At 37.1% G+C, this 9,048-nt stretch overlaps 1 long non-coding RNA gene across 1 annotated transcript in view; it reads right to left on the bottom strand.

Moving 5' to 3' along the window:
• The window catches only part of LOC136791062 (uncharacterized), an 11,307-nt gene extending 2,540 nt beyond the window's left edge, over positions 1 to 8,767 (bottom strand). Inside the window, exons 1-3 of the long non-coding RNA XR_010832252.1 lie at positions 8,637 to 8,767; positions 6,286 to 6,333; positions 5,913 to 6,137 (exon numbers count right to left, since the gene is read on the bottom strand). This is a non-coding gene — a long non-coding RNA (uncharacterized lncRNA). The remainder of the gene's footprint in view (positions 1 to 5,912; positions 6,138 to 6,285; positions 6,334 to 8,636) is intronic.
• Between the last annotated feature and the right edge of the window lie 281 nt (positions 8,768 to 9,048).

The following is a 9,048-nucleotide window of genomic DNA, read 5'->3' as shown; positions in this document are numbered from 1 at the left end:
TATATATATTTATGAGCAAGGAAAAAAAAAAAAAAAAAAGGAGAGAGACGAAAAAAATCCAAACACATGGAAAGACAGCAGGAGGGAAAGTGAGGAAAAACCAGAAGTATGTGGTTGTTGTTGTTGTCGTTTGTTTATTTCTTTGCTTGTTTTCCTAACAGTTTATCACTTGCCGTGTGACTGTTGGATGATAAAGTATTATAATAGAGATTTTAAAAAGTTACTGGAGGAGGCTAAAAGACCAAGGTTTTAGTTGGGAGTTTAACAGATATGTCTGCTAAGCTTCCTTCCTCTGTTTATTTCAGTCTGCACAGGAGGCATGAGCTGAATTACTTACATCATTAACCATAAACTTTACTTTATGTTTCTAATAATAAGAAGCAAATATTAATAGCAATTGATATGAAAAATTGTATGGCATAGAGTGACCTGAGTTATAAATTTCCTCCTTTATCCCTTTCCAGTATGCTGTTACATATATGAGAGCTGCACTTCTCATGAATGGTCTTCCGTACTCCCCATGAGATTATGTGAAATGAGATGTGGATGGCTCCTAAGCCACCCAACGCTTTTGGTGATGGACACTGAACTCACCTAAGGCTGCCAACACTTTTGCTTAGGGGCTCACCAATGCCTTGTTTATATGTAAGGCAGAAGGCTGTGGCTCCTGCTAAAGCTGGAAGTCAAGAGCATGTGCATGGGAATACAGGAAGTAGATGTAAGGGTCCAGTCTCAGGAAGCTAGTTATAAATTTATATGTTGACCATGCATTGTGCAAGATAACAACATTTTGCTATTGCTTATTGTTATTCTTATTTTTCTCCCATAGATGTTAGTTACCCATAAAGAAATTAAATCAAACTGTAGTATTATACAAATGACTTTTTAAATATTTATCAGTGTTGAGTCTATGACAAAGGAAGGTCAGTGAAGTTTAATGTTGCATTGTCTACTTGCAGTATGAATTCTAATAAAATATCAGTGAAATACTAATTTAAGTGCTTTTTAAAATCTTGCAATGTTTTGACATTGTACATTTTATTTTCTTGGCTCTTGTACTGTGGAAGATTATACACACCTGCACTGAACTGATAAATGTTCTCTCAGAGAGATTTTATTGTGGTTCTTTTCCTTCCTTCCTTCCTTCCTTCCTTCCTTCCTTCCTTCCTTCCTTCCTTCCTTCCTTCCTTCCTTCCTTCCTTCCTTCCTTCCTTCCTTCCTTCCTTCCTTCCTTCCTTCCTTCCTTCCTTCCTTCCTTCCTTCCTTCCTTCCTTCCTTCCTTCCTTCCAGAATAAAGACCAAGGATGAGATTCTTAGCTGGCATAAATTGACAGAGTTCTCTGAATAGGGAATGGTGCTGTGCTGATTTACAGACATTCAAAATAAAACCTAGAAATCTGATGGCTGCTGAAAACCTCGATCTATTGGACCTTTCTCAGCAATACATTTATACACCCACACTATCCCACTTTCCCACATTTTGAGATTATCATGTTACATGAACATGACAACTGCTGTTATCCAATTTTCCTAATTAATTTCCTTTTATGATACTTTTAAAGTTTGTCCCTCCAACACTCCCAAAGACTTTCTGGTAAGTGCTGTATGCTAAAAAAAAAAAACACCACTTAAAATCTGAGTCTTTTAAAAGCCAGGATGACGAGCTTTAGAGAGCAAATATTTGGTGGCCTACTAACCCTAACAGCTACTTTGTGTAAAATGTGTGTGTGTGTCTGCACAGGTATACCTGCATGCACATAAAATCCACAGTCTAATTTACAGCAGTGTATAATGCTTGTTGGCTGGCCATGTGACCATACTAACATTTGAAAGTTGGGGGAAACCATTCATGAAACTAGACTTGTCATAGATTGCTCTTAAAAGCTTCTTTAGTCCAAAGATTGTCAGCTCTGAGCTGTGGCCCAGAAGAAACCTCTGTGTATGTATCGCATAGTTAGCTGATCAAGTTTTCAGAATCAAAGGATACCAAATAGATTTTACCTTGTGAAATATGTTGTCCTGTAAAATTGAGTGGGATCCATTTAACCAGTGGCAAATGTATCAGTTGGTGACATCTAGATGCCACTTAGACTGTTTTTATATTCACTTGAGTGATTTTAGGATGCAAGAATTGGAAATGTCTAAACTAGGTCATATAAGTTATGAGCTAAATATGCCTATTTCTCTTTATCAAGTAGAAAGGGCACCAAGGATGACTGGCCAAGGTGTAAAAATTTATGCTGTGGCCAGCTAAGTCTAGGTGAAACGAATCCCACACTTGTCTTAAATAAACTCATTAAAATAACATCGAGCAAGTGTCCTTAACAGGAGCAAATGTAGAGCTCTGAATAGCATCTCTGTTTGCTCAACTTTTAATTTCAAATTGAGCACTCTACTACATCATCTGTTGAACAGAATAAAAGATGGGAGTATATTTTATGGAAACATGATAGTATACTTGAAAAACAGAAATCTTGACTGATGAAAAATAAAACAAAACAAAACAAAAAATCATTCAGGTTACAAATTCTTCAGACATCTTATGAAATGAACAAATTATGAAATGAAGAATATTTTAGTAGATGTTAGAGAGACTGGAAGGAAACATCCGCTATATCCACCCTATATGGCAACAAACCATATGGACCTATCCTTTAAATATATTTAAGACAGCACAGGGAGTGGTCCTGTGGTGCTACAAACAGATTTATAATTAAGAATAGAATTGCAAGACAAAAGTAGCTTGGAGTGGTGTGGACACTATTTATTCTCTGCCTTGTGCATTTTAGCATCCACATGCATGATGTGGAAGCTGCTACAAAATCAGGTCTGCAGTCCTGCAAGCTGCTGTGAAAGTAATAGAAAGCAGATCTTTTGACTGGGACACAACTTGCCAAGGGTACTATTGGTATGTAAGCATCAACACGTGAAAAGCAGGACAAAAATTACAAGTAAAAAGGCATGTTATCAGACTCTGAAGCAAGCTCCTAGCTATGGAGATGTAAAGGGAGAGGGGAGGAGAAGGTCACTATGTAGTAAAAGACAAACATATCCAACGTATGCAATCAATCAGGGTCTGTAAATTAATTTTCAGCTCTAAAAATTGACTATCTCCTGGGGAAATTCTATTATTGAAAAACAAGATATATTCCAATTAGGAGAGAGGCCATACAGACGGCAGGATAGAAAAGAGAGAAGGAAAAAGGGGGAAAAAAAATTAGATATTAGAGTTCTAAAGGTATGACCATCACTAAATGGGACAAAAGTGAGGGGGCTTTTAGGAACCTTAATTTGGAATGCCTTTGATTTCTGTCATTTTAAGCCTGCATATTTTATCACAGTGGTGTTTTACAGGATTCCTGCACATTGCCTGTTCTGCTGCCTGCAGTGAATCTGGACCTCGGATCACTGCTCTGTCTAACAGCATGACATGAAACACTAAGGGGTACATTTTCAAAGCAAGAAGTGGGAATTTCCCTGCATGATTCCCACCGAACTCAATGTAAGATATGTAGCTGAAACCCTATGGAACAATTTGAGTATTTCCCATATCGCTTCTTGGAATTGCCAAAAACATTTATGGTATATAGACAAGTACTAGAAGTTTACAGGGACTATTATTCAACTTTATTTTGTAAATTTTGGGTTGAGATAAGTTTTCAGAAGTGACCAAGTATTGTTACCATCTGTCTTCTGTAGGTATTATCAGCTGATCAGCTCATTATGAAATTAGCTAATTGTTAGTGAAAGGAACATATGTACATAGAATGTTTCACTGTTTTGCATGACAAATTTTACATAAACATGGCACTTTATTGTACCAATTTGCCTGCCTAATTTGCTTTGTAAGACTTTATAGCCCTGAAGTTCTCCTAGTGTTTCAGATCACAAAATGGTACTCATACATATTCCTGTGGTAACTTGAGCTTTGACAAACTCTTAAAAAAAAAAAGAATTACCATTTTTCAAGCAGCCCCACACAGAGTGTAATATTTTTGATTTTTAGAACTATTTGAGTATTTTTTGCTCCATGGAAAGTCAGATATTTAAAATACAGTAAATAAATCTTGTTTTTCAGAAAAAAAATATAAAATGCTGTCCATCGAGTAAGTGAGAAACTGATATCAGTTCTAAGTTATGGTAAAATTATTGAGCAGATAAGGGCAAAGCAGGAGGCTGAGGGTTCGGACAGACAGGAAAAATAATATTAATATATCCCAGTAATGCATAGTTAAAGATGTTAATGCACTCAGATAAAGAGAACTGGAGGATGACTGGACCAGCCTCTGAATAGAGCTGGTACATGGAGTGAACATTAATGTAAACCATCATTTTTATGCAGAAAGTAGTAAAATTAGTGCCTGTATTAAATAATGTGAAGAGTGATCTGAGCGACCATTTCCCCACAAATGTGAACACAAGAGCAATGTACCTTTTAGACAGAATTTGGAAGCCATTTCTACCAATACTGCAAGGTAATGGTTAATGGTAAGAATGCCACATGTTGTTCTGAGAAGGAATGCAGGAAGTTGGTTTAATTTCATGCTTTCTATAGTGAACCTGACATAAAAAATAGTAAACATGAGAGAAATTTGATTTGAGCTGGAGAAGTGAAGACTTGTACAACAATGTACAAGTGCACAACACCTAGTGACACCTAAAATGTAATTCGGGTCATTCTCATACAAGAAATATGAATGCAATTTTGAGCTGATATAGCAAAGTATTAGTAGGTTGGTCAGGAGATGGGAGACCCTACTTCATAAGTGAAAATTAAAAATGCATCTATAAAGCTGTGAGTCCATGCTCTAAGGTGGTCTGTAGCCTGGCAGCTGACTTTGTATAAGGCTGGAAGCAAGCTAACGTGTTCTTCCATAAAGACAGGTACATTAGTTTGAGCACTACACTTTGGTAGCTGGATACTTCCTGTTATCTTGACGTGTGAGAAGATCAAGTTTCCCAAAAGCTTGTACTTGACTGTAGTCTTAACCATGGTCTAACACCATGGTTAAAGCATTTGAATGCTTTTTATAGATATAGTGAAAGGATAAATACCAAAGAGCTAGATGAGCTATAATTCTTAAATTTTAGAGTTCTATGGCATGAGAAAGAAAAGGTCATAAACTGTCTCTGAAAAAACTTCAGCTGAAAAATTAAAAGAATCTTTCTAACCACTGGTGAGAGTTGTTGAAACAGCTTCCAGTAAAAATAGTGGAGAGCAATTAACTAGTTTTATGATGAAGCTTGACAAGTTTAGAAAACAGAGGATCTAGTCCTCCAAATGACTTTGGAATGCCTCTGGCAAAGACTCTATAGACATAAACCTAGTAAATGAGGCAGTTATATACAGCCCTACATAGCTGTGATAAAACCAAAATATTTTCTCCAATTTCAATTAATTTTATATTAACTTTTCCATTTATAAAACCAAACCAAAACAAACAAAAAACAATATTTCAAAATAATAATAATAATAATAAAAGTAAAAGCTCTTTTTAGTTTTATTTCCTAGATCAAAGTAACTGGTGGAAATTTTGTTTTCAGCAAAGCATCATTTGAACAATGCAAGATATTCCACCAGCTAGTGTTGACAAGCCTTAGTTTCCAGGCTGTAGCTCTACTGTTAATTCTTAGGGCTATTTTGAAATAAGTATGCTGAAGGGAATAATGGGGAAAAAAAAAGAAGAAGAAGAAAAAAAAAAAACCAGTGCACAGCAGATGCTAAGTCTACCCTTACAGTCACAGCAGAAAAGAAAAATCTTCTAAGTAGGGTCAATTCTTACACCTTGTAATTGCAAAACAGGCTGTTACCTTTATTCAGAGAAGGGAGTAATTATCCCTGATCAAAGCATGGAATAAGTGTCAGATTCAGGATTAGCAGAAGGCAGATACCAAGTCACTTTTTTACATACCTGGCTGGCAGGACCCATTCCAGTACTCATTCTTTGAGCCGACTTGTTAGATTGGCTGCATTCTTCTGTCAAATGGGTTCACTGATTAGAACATTCATATGGGAAACGTGGGTTCAATTCTTTTCTCTCTCTGAGCATAAACAAACCTGCACCTTCAGGGAAAACTCCAACGATTATTCTAACAGGTATTTGGGAATGCTGATCTCTCAGTCTTTCTTGTTGAAGCTTTGTATGGAATAAGAAACATACATTAGGCTGTAGAGGAAAATGATGTTCAAGCAAGACTTTGTAGCCAATGGAAGCAGGCTTGCACAAGTCTACGTGCATCTATGTATGTGTATAGATTTGTAGACATACTGTGGTAAGTACTTACTGGAGCAGTGAGGAGCCCTCAGGTTTCTCTACTTCCCATAGCTCCCATCTGCAATAGAAAAGAGAGCCATGTTAATCCTTGCTCTTATTCCGCTGTTTCTGTTACATCTAGTTCTTATACATGACATGCACAGTGAGAAGGGTGCACCAGTAAGACCTTATCCCAGAAACACACTTTTGGCTGGCAAGTTCATAGAGAGTTGTAGATTCAAATCCTTTTTAACAAAGCAGGAATACAAACCCAGATCTCCCACTGGCTAGGCAAAGTCCTCTGGGTACTTGTCAATGTGATACAAATGGGGCAGAAATGGCCTCTCCTTCAACCATGTGTTGTGAGGTTGGGTGGATGCCGATATCAAACCCCAGAAGATTCAGGATTAATCAAAGCATGGGAAAGGACCAGGGTTCAAGACAATTCTGTGTCCACTGTAGTTTGTAGTGGACTGTATGGATGACTTGTATCTCTTTGCATTCATGTATATGTTTCTGAACCCCAGTTTTAGGCACATGATTTTCCTCCTCTTAAGCAATCTGGGGTCCAGCTGGGGCTGTACATCCTCTTCACAGTAGGCATTTGAGACTGGGGGTGCTGAAAACAACAGCATTGTGATCTGTTGTGAATTTTGCCCTAAATGAAGGCTGTAGATCTAGTCCTGAGCATATATCCCCTTTTGAAAATGTGTTTCTAAGAGACTGAATAATAATTCAGTAGTTATCAGTTAATTACTGAAATGTGAAAAATTGCGGAGCAGATGAAGAAATACACAAAAACAATGTATTCATCTCAACAGCTACATTTGCCTGATAATGCAGTTCAAAATTATTTATTTATGCTTATATTTGCACTGCAGAGTAATAATGAATGATGTGAAGTATTTTTGTATGAAAAATCAATCTCACTATATTTTGTAAAAAGTCAGGGAGTTGTAATGATGTGAGACATTACAAAACATTGCATCTACTATTAAATATTTGCTGAGAAATGGGGAAGAAAACATTGTTTTTTATGTCACTTTTATGGGATATGTGGATAGGTAAAATGCAACATAGTGAGCTTTTACTGTATTGCTTACTGTTTCCAGGAACATAATTCACAGGACTGGAGGATAGATTTGCATACATGTATCTTATAACATAAACGTAACAGAGATTTCTTGTAGATATCAAAAAAATAAAAATAAAAAATATTGCTAGATTGTGCCTGTCAATGGCAAACAAAATTCAAGAAAATCCCAACAAATGTGCAGCAAAGAAATTTGAAGGTGTGCTCTCCTGGTAACAATTATGTTTTACTGTTTTGCAAACTTGTTGAGAGAAGTTTGCTAAGCAAACAGTTCAGGGAGGCCTGCACTGATGATCTGCTCTGACTTGCAGTATGGCCAAACACTTTGTAAAATCAGGACAGATGTCCTGAGAAGCAAACTTATCAAGAAAAAAATGCAGGAGGACAGTGTAGCTCTGCTACAGAAAGTATACTTGGAAGAGTATTGGGTACTTTTTTCCCCTCAGCTTTGTAAGGCATAGCTGTAGGTCATCTCTCCATGACATATTACCTTCTGGCACAGAGACAACAACATGTAAGGTTTCAAAGAGACATCGTGATCTCATCCTGATCTCATTCACTGAATTTGAAGAAGAGAGGGAGAAAAAACACTCAGATTGGAAAGAAGAAAAATTAACAAGAATTTTTAACAATGATGGTGGATTTTTTTTTTTTAATGCAGTGAAGGGAGAAGCCAGAGCTACCCACACGTCACACCACTTTTAGAAACACGGGGCTTGTCACAGCTGATCAGGCAGCTACTCTCACTTCTGCCTCCAGCTGTGGCTGATACCTAATGCTACCAAGGAGTTGGGAAGTCCTATAATAAATTGAAATCAACTGAATGGAGGAAAACAATCATACCTGGCTGTTACAGCCCAGAGCATGAGGTCAGAATTCCCTTACTTATCTAAGCTGCCAGAGTTATATCAGTTGAATGCAATCTGATATTTTTTGCACATCCTGTTGAAATCAGTGGGAATGCTGAATGCACATGAACTGCAATGATCATAAAATTAGTCAGACTTATTAAAAATCCACTCACAGCATTTAAAACTCCATGACCATCTGTTGAAATACATTCCACAGGCCAACTAGGGAAAACTGAAGAAAAAGAGAAAGAGAGAGAGAGAGAGAGAGAGAGAAAGAAAGAAAGAAAGAAAAGAAAAAGAAAGAAAGAAAGAAAAAGAAAGAAAGAAAGAAAGAAAGAAAGAAAGAAAGAAAGAAAGAAAGAAAGAAAGAAAGAAAGAAAGAAAGAAAGAAAAAGGAAGAAAAGAACACTACTATCAAAAAAGAAATCCAGCACTTACTGATTCTTGTTGGACAACTGAAGTTCATAAGCTTAGCCATAACTGCAGGAGGTACAAATTGCAAGCAGGATGAAACAGCAGAGAGCAGGAGACAGAACGTACAGGAGTCTGATGGCCTAAGTTACAGTTTGAAGACTATTTCTTTCACCAACAGGTCAGTGTAAATAGCCTCTGAGCCATCCTGCCTCCCACTATTAGCACGCGCTGTCCCTCTTAAATGTTTGTGCAACTGTTTGGGGTTGTTTGTGAGTTATTTATAACCTAATGAGTTTCCTGACCCAGTTCAGAAGTAGCCCCAAAAACACAAAGCAGAAGGGAAGACATGGGGATGGGAATAAATGGCTTGAAGGCCTGGGAGGTTTTTGTGACCTTGATCTGTATGAGCATTTTTATAATTCAGCTCCTTTTAGTA

Source organism: Anser cygnoides, chromosome 1, assembly GCF_040182565.1.
Source record: "Anser cygnoides isolate HZ-2024a breed goose chromosome 1, Taihu_goose_T2T_genome, whole genome shotgun sequence".
Classification (NCBI taxonomy): domain Eukaryota; kingdom Metazoa; phylum Chordata; class Aves; order Anseriformes; family Anatidae; genus Anser; species Anser cygnoides.
The sequence above is the reverse complement of the archived record's forward strand: the minus strand, read 5'-3'. Positions and strand labels throughout refer to the sequence as shown.